We start from the raw sequence: 19,565 nt of genomic DNA, 5'->3' as shown, positions 1-19,565 counted from the left end.
ATTTCATTTGCCTTGTTTTATAGCTTTTCAAGAGAGGTGGACACTTTTAAAGCATTTAAAAATGGAGCCTTAGACTCACAAGCTTTTTCAAAAATATTCTTTGAAGCATTTTCAACAAATGATTCTTTCACATTTAATGAAGGAGGAATATGGTGTGAAACGGGACGGGTGTCAACTTTGGGTTACACTGATTCACTCTCTTCATTGGAAACACTAACTTGGTTATCAATAACTCTCCCACTTCTCAAAATGGTCACCACATTCACATGTTCTAGTGTATGACCTTCCGAAGAGGAATTGGTCTCCACAACAAATTATTGCTTCGGTGGGGGATTCAAAGACATTTTCCCTTTCTCCCTTGCATTCAATGTGCTAGCTATTTGCCCGACTTGGATTTCTAGCTTTGCGATCGATTGGGAGTGAGAGTGAAGCAATTGAGTATTTATTTCCAAAGTACCCAAAGCGGATAAAACTTTCTCTTCAAATGCGGGACTCTTTGAATTACCTTGAGAATATGATAATTGGTTTGGAAAATGAGAGTTTGAAAATTGGTTTCCATGTGATGCTTGGTAAGATGAACGATAACCTTGGGAACCTTGGCATTGCAAAGGGGGCAGAACATATTTGCTTTGGAAACCACTTTGGGGAGGGTTTGAGCCTTCCCCTTGGCTTTTCCAAGAGAAGTTTGGATGGTTCATCCACCCGGGATTATAGTGAGTGCCATAGGGATTATTCCCTTGGTTAACAAAAACAACATTCACTTGTTCATGGCGTTCACTTTGTGCATGGCCATGGGGACAATTGGAAGTAGAATACAAAACACTAAAACAAGTCATGCATGATTGATTGGAAGGATGATGAGCATGATTAGGGGAGGAAGACACTTGGTTGGCCGAATTTTGGTTGATCAAAAATTGATCAAACCTTTGGGATAAAGACTTCACTTCGGCGACTATATCATTAGAATGGTTAACTTGATATAAGCCTACATTCTTCCTTCCACCTACATTTCTACCGATTTTAGATGATAAAGATTGATGCATGGAGTTGTCACTCATGCTCTCATATAAGCGCCACATACTTGCCTATCAAGATAAGAACCACCAATAGAAACATCAACCATACCTTTATGATTGTCCGACAAACGTTCAAAGAAGAATTGAACTAATTGCCATTTAGGGATGTCATGGTGTGGACATTTCTTAAGCAAATCGTTCAATCGCTCCTATGCCTCATGAAACATTTCCCCATCCCCTTGTGAGAATTCACGAATTGAAGTTCTCATTGCATTGGTTTTAGACACAGGATAGTAATTTTTCAAGAACTCTTGTTGTATCTTTGCCCAAGTAATATTTTGCTTTATCTTTTAGGGTGAAAGGGAAGAGTTTTAATCTCAAAACTTCTTTCGGCATGTCCATGTATTTCATGGTGGAACAAACTTCAAGAAATTCATCCAAATACTTATAAGGTTCTTCATTTGATAAACCATGGTAATTGGGAAAAATTTGGATTGTTTGTGGTTTAATCTCATAATGGTGTGCTCTAAATAGAGGAAGTTGAATGCATGTTGGTGCATTATACTCATTGGGCACATAATGGTCTCTTAATGCAAGGGAAGGATTCATAATTGGTGGCTCTACACGAGCACCATGATTTGATTGAACAACGGGAGGTAGAGGTAGTGCAAAGAATGGCCTTGGCATTCCTATTGGAACTTGGCCTTGTTGTTGTGGAATGAAAGGTCTTGGCATGCCTAATGGTACTTGAATATTAACATGTTGATGATGTACATTAGGGTGAAGAATGCCTTATTGGTCGATGTGACCAAGGTCTTCAACATGGTCCTCATTATGTTCCTCCATTGATGAAATGGAGTCACTTGAATTACCCCTTCCCCTCGGATTACGAACAATTGATTCAAAATTAAAATTGAATGGGACAAGAGTAGGATTTAAAGACCTATGACCATGCTTGCACAATCAAAACAAACAACAACTCAACCAATAACAAGTAGCAAACACTCTTCCTCCGCAACAAGTCAATTAACAACAAACCTCTACCTACATTGATCCCATACTCCCATGATTTCAATCAAATACAAGAAATAAATTGCCTCCTTGGCCGATGATAAACAATGAAAATATAAATTGGCACCATACGGGCCGACGATTTAACTAAGTAAGAGAGTTAGAAAAGCTCACAAAGGGTCCTTGAGCAACTTCAAAATATTTTTAACTTTTTCCTTGCTTTGCTTTATAATTTTTTATTTTTAGCTTTTTGTGCTTTTGCTTAACTTAGCTTGCTTCTTTGCTTTAGAATTCCTTTACTTCACTTTCCTTGGCTTTAAGTATCTAACCAATTAAGAACAAACACAATAAGTAAACAAAGTAAAATAAAATAAAAACAAGATCAAAGGAGTACTAATTCCTAATTAATCCCAAAATACGGCGTTGCCAATCCCCGGCAACAGCACCAAAGCTTGGTGTTGTCGAGAACCAAAGTGCTCAAAGTGGTGTAATGTGGCCAAGTTTAAATTTGTAGAATGCCACTACCACTACTAACTACTAACGTAGCAAGAGTGAGTAGGGATCGTCCCAAGGGAAAGGAAAGGTATTTTGCAATCAATGTTGAATTAGTAGGTCGAATGATCGAAAGAGGGGTTTGTTGGCTGAATTATACTACAATTTAAACTAATGTAATGCAATGTAAAATAACTAAAACAAACGAGGTGTAGAGAATGAGAGAGGATTCTTGGGAAAGCATTGCCTTCCTAGACATTCAATATTTGATGGATTAGGAGGATTATGTGTTGTAAAAGAAAGTGTGCGCCATTAATTGAAATATTAAACATGGATGGCCAAGTAAGCATACATTGTCTAGTCAATCTAGTGAATAGCATAACATATCAAATTAAGCCATTAATTCTTCCATTAGCCCATAATTAATGCACATTCAATAAATTAGAGAAATATACTACTTGCATTCATAAGCATGGAATATCAAACAATAAGAATGGATTGTCCACCTATCTAGGAAATTAAAACAATTACACTACAACTATGCTAATGACATGAAAATTAAACTAATTAAACTAAGTAGGTGGCACAATCCATCAAGAAATAAGTATGAACCATCAAATAAACCATAAGAGTAATCAATTTAAGCACGATGCCTTAACCATCATTAGATTCATAATATCAACACACATAGACATGCATTAATGTCACAAAATCTAGAGAAAAACACATGAACATTCATTCTAGCATACATAGACATATGGGTAAAGTTAAATGATCAATTGGAAGTATTAAACTACACAAATCATGTAGAAACAAGATTTATATATATAAGAGGTCAAAACAAGAATTACAACACAAATCCCCATTAATTACAAAACATCAAAGTCTATGAGGCATTCTTAGGGATATCTCTAGCCCCAAGAGAATGGTTTAGCCACTCATTGATGTTGTCATCCAACCGTCAAGGGCTATCTCCATGGTAGAATTCATCATCCTCCTTTGGTGTTCTTGGTAGAAACCATAGATGAGTGAAAGAACTTTCCCAAAATGTATGTTTCTCTCTTTAATCTCTAGCTAATTCTCTCTTTAACTAACCCACCTCTTACTAAAAATGGCCAAATTCCTTATATAGGTAGCTCAAATGTCACACCCAATGGTCAGACCTCGTGCACTAGGACCTCCAAATGATTGCACCACGAGCACACCTTCAATTCGGCTTGAAATATGTTTTTCACATAATTTGAGGCAGTTTGATCGATCATATGATTGGTTGAGATATTTTTGGGAAAAGGACAAAAGTGGTTGATGAGGATAAGATCAAAAGGTTCGATCGATCGGATAAAAGGTTGGGTCGATCGAATAGGAAATTTTCCTGAAGATAAGGACAAAGGGCTCGATCCATTATGACAGGGTTGGAACGATCACAGTATGATTGATCATAGCTTGGTTCGATCGATCGGAGAGGAATTTTTCACCACTTTGTTTCCACTAGGCTCAAGATTGCTTCTTTAAATGCTCTAATTCAGTTGAATTGACTTATTTTGGGGATTACTTCCTGAAAAGGGAAATAACATGAAATTAGACTAAAACGAAAAAATCAGATAGAATAAGGTCTTAGAACATTCAAGATTAAGGGGTTTAAATGCACACTTTTCAGCGCTTATCAATGATCATTGTGTTGAGGAGGCTGGGAAGTACGTTGTGAATGAAAAATTGGGACAACATTGAATGTTTGAAGTTTGTAGAAAAATATGGAGTATGGTTTGTAGTATAGGAGGAGAATGGGCAAAAACTTGAATATGGATTTTGATTGTGGACAGTGTCCCTTTTGCCGTGTTGAATGGAACTTGAGAATTTAAGTTGGTTGTTTATGAAACTTTGAATGTATATTTTGATTAAATGTATATATGCTTATATGAGTGCCTTTCTTGAAAATTTTTGTGGAATGCACATTTTTAAGGGGAACCCATGCCTGGATTTTTGTAAAAATGACCTTAAATTTTGGTTTTACATTCTTTAATGGCATTTGGTTTATTTATGTGAACTTGAATTGGAAAGGAAATTGGAAAAATTGATTTAAAGTGTGTAATTGGATTGATTGAAAAAGAAAAATAAAATTTGAAAAATTGTGTTGCGATTCTTGAATGGATTTGGAATTTAAATGTCATGAACTTGGAAAGTTTGCTTTAGAATTTGGAATGGAAGCCTGAATGTCAAAAAGGAATTGTTTTGAAGTTCTTGAAAATTGAAATGAAATAGAAAATTTTTGAACTTGAAAATGTCTTGATCATTTTGAAATTGCAATGGCATATGAATTTGAATATTGATAAGTGTGATTCTCAACTTGTTTCATTTGTTTGTGTTGATTATGAAAATGCATGGATATTGTTTGTTTCTAAGTTGTTTTAAATGCATGTAAGCATGACTTGATTTGAAACTTGAAAATGCAAGTCATGATAAACTGTATAAATGTGATTTAAAATGGAATCTAGCTCTTTGCAAGTTTTTGATCTTAAATTGTTGATTGCTCTTGGTTAAGGTGCATTGGTTTGGTAAAATGATTCTTAAATGTTTAAAATGCCTTTGTGATCACACTTGTTGGTTCCAAAATGTTAAAAAAAAAGAAGGAGTTTTTAAACTTTGTTTTGAAAATGAGAAGTCAAGTTGCTTAATTTCTTCCTTTGTTGAATATTCAATTCATGATTCTTGTTATGAAGCTCATCTACAATGCATGTGAATGTTTAGACCTCAAAATTTTTAAAAATTTAAATTTTGCCCCAAAAGTGTTGTAAATTCTAACATTAACCAAAATGCCCTCACTTGAGTTAAAACTTGTTCCGCTTGTTTTCTCTCCATCCAAATGCATGTGTTACGTGCCATTGAACTTGTTTGTTCTCAATTCTTGATTTTTGCCATGCTAGGATGCAAGTGTGATATCTTTTGACCCCAATTGTCACGATTTTGAACTTCTCTTGAAAAGGTGTTAAATTGCCATTCCAAACCAAACTTTTTGAAGTCAAATGTTCCAATGTTGCTTGATAAGCTTAAAACTTGTCAAATGTGATCTTCTTTGAATAATTATGTGCATATTGGAATAATTTGCAACTTGTTGCTTGTATATACACCTTTTGCGCATACTTTTGTCACATTGATGGTTTTGAAAGTTTTTATGCATCTTTTGAGTAAATCTTTTTGGAATTGATCTTTGAATAAGTTTGGGGGAGGGAAATGAAAGTTTAGAGTTCAAAATGCATGTCTGGGATGCCATTGTTGTTCTTTGGCCTTAGTAATCACTTGTGAACTTCTTTTGAATTTTAAACTGTCATTTGAAATAAGTTTTGGGGTATATTGTCTTGTCTTGGAAAGTTGTTTGTCAAATGCCATCTGCTTGATTCTATATACTTGTGATCCATTTCTGAAAAGCTAAGTAAGGGCTTGAGACCGAGGTTATTTACCGGTCATGATTTTTATTCAAAAATGGTAAGTTTCTTGCTATTTTCAGTCGCTGACCATTCTTTGCTTCATTTAAGCTTTTAAGGGGGTCGTGAACCATAAACGATCAATTTTCTACTTATATATTGCTTAGAGGGGGTCATGAGCTATGAGTGATCATAGGATGTTGATTTTGTTGAAATAGAGTACGAGATATTTCTTTGATTGGAGTTTGACTTTGTGCATCATTCAGATACGTGCCATATAGTTGCATACCATGTCCAGGATTCATTTTTGAACTTGTGTATCATAACATGCCTAGGATAGAAGTGTTTTACAACCGTGCAATTCACTTAGTCTTCATTTCATGATATATATGCTTCTTGAGTTCTAGGTAGATAGTTGCCATGATTATATTCTCCATTTTATCCCTCTTGCTCCATTGGTCTTAAATGTTGAATTTGTAGACATTCTTGCTTAGGAATTGATACGATGTCATCTTAGGGTCTACTTGCCATGAAATTGTAGAATCTTCTTGAGTTTTAGGTTTGTGAATGCACGTTGCATCCTTTATGCACATCACATCATATATTTGTCATTTTGATCCCATTTTTGTTCAAATGTTTCCAAAAGTGACTTTTCTGCCCTCTATACTATCATTGCATTGTTTTACACAATTGAGATTGCTTCTTATGCCATGATCTATTCTTGTCTAGTTAAAGCATGTTGAAGGATATTCTTAAAGCTATCTTGATCATTTCTTGCACAAACATATTCTTATGTGTCTATTCTCTATTTCTACTTGATTCAGGCATACTTTGTGTCTTCTTATCAGATGATTACCTCATTCTATATCTGTGCACTGATTTCTATACTTGTACTTTTGCAGATGCAGCGTAGGCAAAAGACTCTTGCCAGAAAGAGAGTAGCTAGAGCTATGCAGCCTCCTCCATCTGCTGAGGAGGAGTTATCTTCATCATCTAAGGCTACTGCATCTGTATCAACACCTTTGGAGCCATCTTTCATGGAGGCACAGGGTCCCATTATCAGAGCAGTGCCTATCATCTTTTTCTCTGGCAGGAAACTGGAGCCAGAGTTCAGATTTGACCGCGATTTATTTGCCAGGTTAGTGCAAACAAAATGGTCTTTTGAGGAGCTCACCCAAAGGGGCATCGATGCTATCATGACTCCGGCAGACACTATAGTCTATCTTCGATTGGTTGTTCTATTCCTCCAGCACCTCCGAATGGATGAGGATGACCGTCAGTTGATGCATACGACTCTAGATGGTCAGGATATTGACATATCTATCCCTGCTATTGCTACTACCTGCCGATGTCCCTATCTTTCATGATTGGTCATTGACTCTGAGGATCCATTGTACCCCATTATTCCAGCTTACCCTTCTGAGATAACCATGGTTGCGGCACTCTCTCCACAGGCTGCCTTCGAAGGCAATATATTTATAGAACGGGTTGATATTAATCCTCGATACTGGTTCTTCGACTTTGTGCTACATCTCAATGCCTTTCCTTCAGGCTATGGTACACAGAAGTGGGATGGGATTGTACAGGCTCTATACTATTTAAGCCAGGGTTGCTGGATTTCTATTCCTGTTCTCATCTGGGAGATTATTCACAAATACTATGACAATCTAATCTTCAAGCACAATTCCAGATCTGATGCTTGGCCTTTACCATTTGACCACTTGATTAAACATCTATTGATTGACGAGGGCTATCCTTTTGACCAAGCAGAGATTCTAGAGCCTGTCGCGCAGAGAGTGAAGAGAGTGTATGACAATAGGAAGTGGACCAAGACTTTCAATGCTTACGCAAAAAATAAGAAGAATAGAGAGTAGAAAAAGGTAAAGCCCAACAGAGAGCCGCGGAGGATGTAGGCGAGGGATCTCAGGGATCACCTTCTTCCTACAGACCTCTACAGCGGTGATGCACTGCTACTTCCACATCTACCTCTCAGCCGGATCTGCCTCTCCTTTCCAATCCATCCTAGCTGGTCAGCCCCTCACATATCCCTCCTACAGAGCCGATGCCCCAGGTCAACACTTGATCCCATCATGCCAGTTCAGATTCCAGCTACAGAGCTGATCTAACTCAGCTGCATATAGATTTTATTTCTTTCAGAGCTGATATGACAGGGCAGTACGATAACATTAAGAGACGTCACGATGATTTGGTGAGGAGGCACGATGATTTCGTCCGGCGACCTAATAATTTGAGGAGCGACATTTCCGAGGCGATGAGAGATATTTCCACATTGCGGACAGACATTCAGACATCGCTCACTCGACATAGCCGAGTGATGTTCGATATGCTCTAGATCATTTCCGACATGCTTACGTCGAATGCTGCACCATGATTCCACCATTCTCTCTATCTCTATCTCTGTTACTCATTCCTCGCCCTATTATATTTTGATACACTGCTATTTCTGGGATATTTTTGCACTGTCCTGATGCATTTACACTGATATTTTTGGATATTATTTTGCACTGCATTGGATACATATGGTTTTTGGATGTTAGTTTTAGACTCATTTTCATATATGGATTTTTGAGATGTTGATATTATTGATATTGGTTTTGGATATTCTGAGCTTTATAATGCTATACGCCATGATTTTTTGCCTAGTTCTCCGTTCCACCTCTCATTTATATCATTGATGCATATGCTTTGACAGTTGCTAGTGTGACCATTTTTAGACAGGTTTTTGGAATCTAAGTTTGGGGGTGTGCCTTGTTAAGCTTTCGTTGCCGGGTCCTATTTGCTTTACCCATTTGGTATACTCTTTTCATTATCTGTTACTTCTTGGTACATTGAGAACAATGTACAGATTAAGTTTGGGGGTGTGTTCGCATATTTTGACATGTCGCACTTAGTTTCTATGCATGTGATATAATTTGAGAGCATTGTTATGATTTTGATCTTTTGAGGACCATGATACTTAGAATTTAAAAATTGGTTGACTTGAGAGTCCAATACTCCTTGTATGCCTTGTGGATGTCATTTAGGAGTAAATTTTTCGAAAGATTGATATTTTGCTTGCATTTGTGGTCCACATCATCTTGATCTTGTGATTGTTTTGAGATTTACTCTAAGATTTTACACTAGCACAGACACACACTAACATTCATTTGTGGGGTACATACTTTGTTGACTATTTATTTGGTTATATCCCAATTGAGCTAGTAGTACTTTAAAAACTTTCATTCTTGAAAAAGGTGAATAACAAACCCTTTTCATTAAGTAGTCGGGATTATAGCCTCATCAAGTATTGAATTTCTTGCGTAGAAAAGTGGAGGGCCCAAACTCTAGGTTAAAAAAAAAATTAAAAAAAAATCGAGTCAAAAAAATAAGTGCACCTAGTTGAATAAAGCTTTAATAAAAGGTTCATTCTTTGTCTTGATGATCGGTACTAGATTTGTATGCTAGCTTGAGGCCGGATGTGATCATTTCTTTAATTGGCTTAGATAGCAACATATTTGATACCAGTTCACTTAAAAAGGATTCTAAAGTTGTTTTGATTTGCTTGATCATTCTCTTGGTGTGTGGAGTACCATATTTGTTTGCTTGGTGAAGAAATTTTGGAGAATTGCTTAGAAGTGGTTGAAAAATTGCATACTTAAGGTAGTTTTCTCCCAATGCTTCTTTTGTATATTGGTTCCTTTTTAGTGAGAAAGAGATTAATGTTTGTGGGTATCATTTCTAGAAACCCTCACGAGACTTCACTTGTCCACTAAGGCTAACCTAGGGGTTCAAAAGGCTTGTTGCATACGCTAAATGCAATCGTATTTCCTACAAAAGTAGTGTTATTCTTTCATTCCTTTCTAGTTCATAGTTGTATAGATGTTTATTTCTTTCTTTTCTTTGTAGTTCATTGTTAGGGACTAGCAATATCTAAGTTTGGGGGTGTGATAAGTGCTCAAATGTGATGCATTTTAGCACCTAAGCTAAGGTTTTTTAGTCCATTCATCTATCTTACTTTGCCATTTTAGTTCTAATTTTTGTTTTTGTCTATTTCAGGTCAATAAGGTTCAAACAGACTAAAAAGAGCCTTTTAGCTCAGTTTTGGAGTTAAGAAGAAAATCTAGAAAAAATCAGAAAAACTGCACTGATCAAGCTTCAATCGATCGAATGATGTCCCAATCGATCGAGGATTTCTACAATCAATCGAGATGAAGGCGGTGCTAGCTCAATGGATAAGGTCACCAGTTATCAAAATATCTTTGCCACGTCAGCTTTGATCGATCAAAGTAAGTGTTCGATCAATCAAAGCCCTTTTCAGTTGATTGAACTCACTGTTGGCAGTGAGCTATCTAAATCCCGAGTGCACCCGAACTCCACTAACTTTTGCAGCTGTGAGATTGCACTAATAAAAGGCCTCATTTCTGATTTGTTGCCTACTAAAAAAAGCATGTATTTAAATCAAATGAACCAATTTGTATAGGGTTCCAATTTTAGTTCCAAGTTTTAATTTCCAATTTTAGATATAGCTCTTAGAAAATTCTTTTTCTAGAATTATGGTTTTTGGAGCAAAGTAAAGAGAAAGAAGATGGTGCCCACATTGAAGATAGCCTTTGGGGGTTGGATGACACCAACCATAAGTGGCTAGATCCTTCTTTTGGGGCTAGAGATAGCCCCTAGACTTGCTTCATAAACTTAGTATTTTATAGTTTTTGGGGATTTATGTTGTAAATAATGTTTTGACCATAAATATATATAAATCTTGAGTTTCTACATGATTTGTATGGATTAATTCTTCCAATTGATCTTTTATTTCTATTTATATGTCAATGTATGTTAGAATGAATGGTCATGTGCTTACACTAGGTTTTATGAGTTTAATGCATGTCTATGTATATTGAAATTATAAATTTAGTGATGGTTAAGGCATGGTACTCAATTGATAACTCTTGTGGTCTGTTTGATGGATTATGCTTATTTCTTAATGGATTGTGCTATTTCCTTAGCTTAATTAGTTTAAAATCCTTGTCATTAGTCTAGTTGTAGTGTGATTGCTTTAAATTCCTAGATAGGTAGACAATCCATTCCTGTTGTTTGATGATCCATTCTTATGAGTGCAAATAGTATATTTCTCTAGATTTTTGTGTGTGCATTAATTATGGGTTTATTGAATGATTAATGGCTTAGTTTGATAGGTTGTGCTACTCATTCTTGAGCTCAAATTCAAGGATTTTTCGTGCTCTTTCCAATAGTACCAATTTCATTATTAGATTCCTATCATACTAAGAGATATTTACATTTTAGTGAAATGGTATTGGAAAATTATTTAAACTGATATGGAATATTTATGGGAAACCATTTGTGACGATATTTAGTGACGTTTAATTTGTGTAAATGTCATTAATTAATAGTTTGGTGATGGAAGGAGTTATATATATACTTAATTATATATGTGTATATATGATTTAATTAATTTATGTGTAGGATGGAAGGAACTATATATATATACATATTCATTAATGTATATGTATATATGATTTTAAATAATTAAGGATTATTATTGAAGGTATTATACATATATATATATATATATATATATATTATATAATATATGGGTATATGTATATATCATTTAAGACAATTAAATTATTATTCTTATTTGATATATTATATTAGGTTGGTTATTAAATTAATCTTATGCATATAATATGCATGAAATGGTTATGTGTGAATTAATTTATTTTTAAGTTTAAAGTTGATACATAGTTGAATTGTAGGCATGGATGAGTTGCCATAGGCGTAAGTATTTTGCCTAAGTATTTGTATGAATAAAATACATACACAGAAAGTATGGTTGAATTGTTAATTTAAAAGTATAAATATATATACTTAAAGGAAGCACGGTTGAGTTGCCAATATATAAATAAATATATTTATAATGGCATGGTTGATTTGCCAAATGTGTAAATAAATATACTTGTGGAGGCATGGTTGATTTGCCAATGTATAAATAAATATATTTAAGGAGGCATGGTTGAGTTGTCAATATAGCAATGAAAATATTTATAATGGCATGGTTGATTTGCCAAAGTGTAATTAATTGTTACGTGTCAGATGATTAAAATATCATCTATGGTTATTGTATGTATAGACTAGATTAGAATTAGATATTCTTAAATTAGAATAGTCTAGTACTTACAGGTTAGTGTATTATTTTATGCATATTAATAAAATAATACTGGTGGAGACATGGATAATTTGTCAAAACTTAGATTTTGGATTTGTGATTTAAATAATTAAAATCATTATCGGGTTTGGGATTAAATATAATATTCTTTTTATTATAATTTATTGTTTAAATGATTAAACAACTGACTAGGATGAGATTAAGGTTAAAAGAGTTTCTTTTTAAAATAAATGGTAGATTGGTCTAGGAATGATTATTATTTTAATAATTATTTAATAGGTATGGAAATTTAATAAACCTATTAATGGATGTGATTAGTATAGTATATATAATTATATATAGACATGTATATCGTGCTTTATTAAAATTAAAACTTTATTAGGTTTGGTTTTGATCAGGGATGATCTGTTTATTGGTTTTCAGAAGCCTGGTAGAGTGAACTTGCTCGTATGGTTTAACCCACGATTTTATTTTTCAGGTTATTAGAAGTTCAAGTCTCAAGTTTGAGGATCCGCAACTAGAAGACTTATCTATTCTTTCTATTTTATTTCAAAGTAGGATATTAGTGTTTCAGTGATTATTAAATGGATTTATGGATAGTGGATTTTGGTTAAGGGGTCCTTGAGATTACGGGATTCCCGAGTTGTAACCATTGACGAGTTATTAATGGAAATTTTTATTTACTAGCTTTTCTTCAGCATATTGTTTATTCTTTTATTTCATTTTGTACTCTGTGCTTGTTTAAATACTTTAATTGTTTTGCTATCCCTTAATTTTGTGTGCGGATTTGATCAACCTGTGTTCCGAAATTAGGGGGTATCACAGTTGATATCAGAGCACTCCAGGTTCAAGGGTCCCTAGGGTGTCTTTAGTTATGTGACTTCCGCGTTGTGTATTTTTTCTCTTAGAGCTTAAGTTTAGGATTCACTGTATTCTATATCCGGTCCGTTAGTGCATCCTAATGATAAATCATTAAGTCTTATTAGAAAAAGAGTAAAACACCGATTTAGAAGGTATTTGAGAAAGAAGGAGCATAGGCGCTAGAATCGTATGCTAAATCAGTACGTAGGGAGACAATATTTATTATGGAAACTGATTAAATGACATAGACTATGAAGGTCGATAGTTTACATTCACACAGTAAACGTAGGTGTGAGATTAAGATAGATAACTGAATTATGGGAAATTTTTACTTCTACACTCAGTATTGTTCAGGGAGAATGAATGTAGTTGCAGAATTAGTTTTTAAGTTATGTTTTGAGGATTGGGGTTCTAAGGTTGTTTAGATCAAATTAGGTGAATTAAATGGTTGACATAGACTGGTTAAAATTTCAGAATGTATAATATATATTAATATGCTAAGGACTTAAAAAATATGGAATTTTAATTAACTTACATGTTGTGAATGAAGGATTTTGTTGCTTAATATTATTCAAGTAGTTTCAATTTATATTTATGTGATTTTAATCATGTATTGGCATATAATATAATCATGTATTTATCGGATTTATATTATGCTTACTTCTGGTTTATTTGATGTATAATTATATATGTTGTATGAATTGTGGGTTTTATAGATTTATGTACCATTAATATAATATGGGGGTATTTTAAGGACGGATTAACGAAAAAGTTAAGTCCTACCTATTTATTTATGGATTGTATGGTTTAATGCACCTATATGGGACGGTGGCATTTTAGGGACGGATTAACAAAAGAAGTTAAGTCTTACCTATATATTTATAAGGGAACGGATTAACCATAGAGTTAAGTTCTACTTATTCGTGTCAGGTCAACGGAATAGTTGGATGGCATGCCATTGAAATAATATGGTTAGATAGAATGGATTTTATACATGAATAGACATGTGCCACGATATGAGCTTGAATCTCAGGATCAGTGGTTAGGATGGAGGCGTATATTGCCGATTGAGATGGGTAGATGGATTTAAGGATGTGTGGGCCCTGGTAGAAGGAGGACTCGTGACCACCTTTGTGTGCGTTTTACATAAGATACCCACTATCTGGTTGAGACTGCTTTAGTCCAGTGAGAGTCTCTAGTGTGTACTTATATTTATCAATTATATAAATATATAATTAGCTAATTACGAGATGTATCTGCTAATTATGAGTATGTGTGGATGGGTCACTTTCCACACGGATAAAGGGAACAATGAAATTTGAAATTAAATCATCAAAGTTTTCATTTCATGGATTCGTGAATTCCGATGACGGAATTCCTTTTGTTAAGGGGGAAGAATGTAATGCCCTGATATTTTAAAGGATTTATTAATTGGGTTTAATTACTTTTATTTTATTTTTAAATAATTTATTTGATTTAATTTGAATTAATTCCGTTTTTTTTAAATTTTTAATAGATTTGTTTTATTGAGTGTTTAGATTAATTGTTTTATTTTATTTATATTTTGTAAATTATTGATATGATGATTGTTATGTGTGTGCTTAATTATTGATTGAATTATTGGCGTGTTGATTGTATTAGTATGGTATGACTTAGTTATAAATTCTTGGTTGTTTGTGTGCTTATTGTAATTAGTTATTTTAATTTAAGTATTTATTTAATTATTTTATTTATTTAAATTAATTAGACTTGGGCTTAAGGGAAGTTAGACCAAAAAATGTGGTCTTAGGCTTGTATGAAGCCTTATTGGGTTAATTAATAAAGGCCTATGGTTATTTAATTATTTAAATGATCATTTTTGTATTAATTATAAATATATAAAATTATATATAAATATAATTAATTAATAATTGTATGGAATTATATATATAGAGATATATATTTATGGATATATATAGGTCTATATGATTCAATTAACCAATGTGTTAATTATGGAAGGTGTTTGTATATATATATATATATAGTGTAATACCCTTAATTTTAAAAGGATAATCTCGATATTTATTTATTTGTTTTAATTGTATTTTTAATTATTTAATTGATTATTTGACAAATTGCTTATGTGTTTAATTGAATTAGGTATTACTTAATTATTTGATTATGTGTCTATGTATTATTTGTATTTTTCTATGTGTTAATTGTTTAATTAGATTATGTGCTTAAATGGTGTTTTGATTAATTGTAAATTAAATATTTTCTTTTCTTTTATTATTATTATTATTATTATTTTTCTTTTATAGTTATGGTTAGTAGTAATGGGCCAACCAATTGGGTCCCATGGACTACTTAGATAGGATGTTAGATGTGTATAGATTATTACCCATGGATAGTTGTGTATGTATATATATAGATATATATTATATACATATATAAAAATGAAAGTAATTTATTAATTACTTTTATAGTAACTTGGGTAATAATATTTAATCTGATGTATATGTTTTATATTTAAATAATAAAAATATACATAGATTTGATACGTGTTATGTTTTAAGTTACTTTATAATATTATGGTAACCTAAGTATTATTGGATAATTCATTAATATATAATGGAATGTGTATAATTTATTTATTTAATAAACATATACATAAATTATATACGTAACATATTTTTCTTACATTTTTAATATATATAAAAGGAAAGTAATTTATTAATTACTTTTATGGTAACTTGGGTAGTAATATTTAATTTGATGTATATATTTTATATTTAAATAATAAAAATTTATATAGATTTGATACGTGTTATGTTTTAAGTTACTTTATCATATTATGGTAACTTAAGTATTATTGGATAATCCATTAATAAATAATGGAATTTGTATAATTTATTTATTTAATAAATATATACATAAATTATATACATAACATATTTTACTTACCTTTTTAATATTTTAATTTTTTTTTTTTTTTTAAGTTGACTTAGATTGGGAAAAGGGTTAGGGTTATTTTATTTAACTTATAAATATATAGTTATAGGTTGTAAAAGGGGGTTAGAAATATTCACGTGATATATTCTAAACAGAGAGAGAATTAGAGAGAGAAGGAGGAAAATGAAAGAAGGAGGAGAAAAACCCTGTAGAGAGAAGATCAAGGAAGAAGAAATTTAACTTTCGATCCGAAAGTTTAAGGCAAGTTCTTCTTCTATCTCTTTCCGTTTGATTCGTGTTTCTGTACATGCCTAGGAAATTCCAGGATTTATTAAACACATAAAATTAAATAATTATGCATGTTTAATTGGATTAGAATATAGGTTTTATGAATTTAGTTCATATCTATTCTTGTGTTATGAATTGATAAATGCATGATTTTGTGAATTTTTACATGTTTAAATTATGTATTTTTCATATCTGTGGAATGATGGAACGTAGAAACATGCCTAGGATTCCTGAACATTAAATAGGAACTATGTTTAGGTTTAAATAAATTTAAATAGACTCAATCATAATGATGTTTACTATTTGAATGTTTTAAACAAACGAATGAATTTAATCTTTTAATATGTTTTAGCAATTGAGATTAAATGTGTAGGATGAATTGGATATGGAGAATACTTATTTGACAGTATAATAAAATATCATCATGTATAAGATTCAGTTTGTGTAGGACATATGATATAGGAAGCTTAAATAAATAATAAGTCATTCCTATTTTGTAATAACTTGATATCATATTATCATAGTTATTTCTAGATTGTTTGATGTATTTCTTTAATCGTTACATTACATCAATTGTTGGATTGTGTGGTTTAATGCACTGGCATGGAACGGTGGCGTTCTAGGGATGGATTAACTTATCAGTTAAGTCCTACCTATTTTATATAAGGGAATGAATTAACTAAAATGTTAAGTCCTACTTATATTCAAGTCAGGTCAGCTGAACAAGTTGAATGACTTATGGAGGATTAATTTATTATATAAGGGAATGGATTAACTAAAATGTTAAGTCCTACTTATATTCAAGTCAGGTCAGCTGAACAAGTTGAATGACTTATGGAGAATTAATTTATACTGGATAGGATGGTTACTAAATTATATATATATATAAGTATGGTGCCATGATATGAGCTTGAGTCTCAGGATCAGTGGTTAAGACGCGTATATCGCCAGGGATATGTAGCTAGATATAGTGTAGTTGTGTACCCTGGTAGGTCTAGGTACTCATGCCCACTATATGTGCGTTTTGCATGTTGCCTACTATTCAGGTTGAGACAACCTTATAGTCTAGTGAGACAACCTTATATACGGACTACTAGTTACTGTTGGATTGACTAGGATGTATACGTGTATCGGATCTCTGCTTGGACTATAGTAGAGTAGAACTTGTTTGTGGGCCTGACCCACCATTATTTTTCAGGTGTTCGTCAGGAGTAGAGGTTGTTCGTGCTGAGCGGGGATCAGTCTACTTCATTCTTCCGATGCTACATAGGAGTTCCTTTATGATTCAGTTTCCTGATTTGACAGTTATTGTTGTCATTTGTTTAGTTTGGATTTTCTAAGGGTCCACACAGTATGGATTCCCAAGTTGTATTTTGGAGGATCAGTTGTATCAGAAGAGTTTATTAATTAATGGAAATATATTCTGAGGTTTATTATTAGATTATCATTTTAATTTCTTGTCAGAATTTTATTTATTCTTCTTTATTCTTTTGTACTCTGTGTTCGTTTATTGCCGATTTTGTTTTTGATATCCTCAGGTATTCGGGCGTGGGCCTGGCCAACCCGCATTCGAAAATCCGGGGGTATCACAGTTGGTATCAGAGCACTCCAGGTTCAAGCGTCCTTAGGAGTGTCTTTCATTATGTGACTTCTGCGTTGCGTCTCTTAAAATTTAGAGCTCGTATTAGGATTCATTGTACTCTATTTACGGTTCATTAGGAGGAACTGATGTCAATTATATTCTGTAGTTACAGAATGGTTGGCACTGGGAAAAGGATGGTCCAAGGCGACAACGATAATGACCCAAAGGAGTAAAGGAGTACGTTATTGATTTCATTGCCCGAAGGCAGAATTAGGGATCAAAGGTTTAGGTTTGTTTGGAGCTACTTTAAAGTATAAGCCAATGAAAGATTTAGATGTGCATGATAGGTCACCGCATATCGGGGCCAACACGACTTCAGTTGATCTCAAAAAGGAGACAAGCGGGGATTAGGAGTCTAAAGAGGATCCTAATGGAGGAGATTTCAGCATTTCCAAGAGAGATGGTACTACATCTGGAAGATGGATGATCGCCCGAGGGTGATCTTATTTGCTGGTTATATAGCGAATGTTATTTGTAGAATTGATATTGATCAATCTACATATAATTAAACTGTCTTATCATCTCTAAAAGAGATATATAAGAAGTACTCTTCAGAAGATTAGGGATTTGATGGAGTTCTTATCAAAACGAAACGTATGATTTTTTTATCACATTCAGGAAGGTATTGATATTATGTTGTGACGTTCTAATTCGCTTTATAAAGCCAAGTTAGATAGTTTACATTCAGTGTATAAGGAGGATGAGGGTTAAGCCCTTAGTATTTGCTTAGGCAAACATATATTGCTTTTAAGCTATATTTAAAGGATATGTTTCGAGGTTGGATGATTACCTACGAAACTATAAAAGGAAATTGTGAAACAATTTGGTAAGGTTGATTTCAAAGGAGACTTTCTTTTTTAGAAAGAATAATGTCCTAAGTAGGAGTATATTTTGTGCTAGTGTGTTTGTCATACGTTTTTTATTTTCATTGATTATTTCGGTTAATGGTATATGGTTTAGTTAAGGATACAAGTATGTGATCAACCAACTATTGTTTTTAATAATACGGAGTAATAGCGCTATTTAAGCTAGATTTGTGAGCATGCGGTCGTAGGATATGATAGATACACATAATTTTAGCCAATCTATTAGACATGGACATGCATCATTCTAGTATATTGTTTGGGATGGGATAGTTAAACTATCACTGTGAGTCAAATAATCTAGTATGACTAGTTTGATTTACTTTACTCTAGGTATGGATTTGTGTCATATTACAACGCCATGATAATGGTGGCTGCTAATATTTTGGGAAGCGTGAGATGGTGGTAAATAAAGATCACTGTAACGCCACGATGATTTATCAGAGGTGCTGGATTTGCTGAACATCTTCTTGAAAATTTCAAAAGTTGTTATCAAGTCGGAAGGAGGATTTAGTACTGAATTAAGTACTTATTAGAATGACACCGAGTGAGGATAGGAGACTGAATAAATATTCATCAGTAAATTTTTAATCAAGAATTTATTCACAAGGGTGTGTCATTAGGAGGAATTTGCTGGTGTTGCACATAAAAGAGGAAACTAAGTCTCTTCATTTTCATAAATAATATGGAATTATTTTTTAGTCACAATTTGCAACAATTAGCTGTTACTAGGAAATTGATAACTTATGTAGAGGATGGAAAGATTTCATATTCTTTTGAAGTTAGACAAAGAAGTCGGATTGTCATTAACTTGTCTTAAAGAAGCAGTGTGTGTCAAAGATAAGATGGTGAGACCAA

The 19,565-nt window shown here is 33.1% G+C and overlaps 1 non-coding gene across 1 annotated transcript; it reads left to right on the top strand.

The window, feature by feature from the left end:
* The first annotated feature begins 1,181 nt into the window (after positions 1-1,181).
* On the top strand, positions 1,182-1,288 carry LOC132305672 (small nucleolar RNA R71). Its single transcript, XR_009481666.1, has one exon. It is a non-coding gene; the product is annotated as a small nucleolar RNA R71 (small nucleolar RNA).
* The last annotated feature ends 18,277 nt before the right edge of the window (positions 1,289-19,565 follow it).

The sequence above is a fragment of the Cornus florida genome, unplaced genomic scaffold (genome assembly GCF_030987335.1).
Source record: "Cornus florida cultivar Cherokee Brave unplaced genomic scaffold, ASM3098733v1 CherokeeBrave_3.0.0_Hap2_Chr04, whole genome shotgun sequence".
NCBI classification, from domain to species: Eukaryota; Viridiplantae; Streptophyta; class Magnoliopsida; order Cornales; family Cornaceae; genus Cornus; species Cornus florida.
Note: the sequence above shows the minus strand (reverse complement) of the source record. Positions and strands in the feature narration are given on the sequence as shown.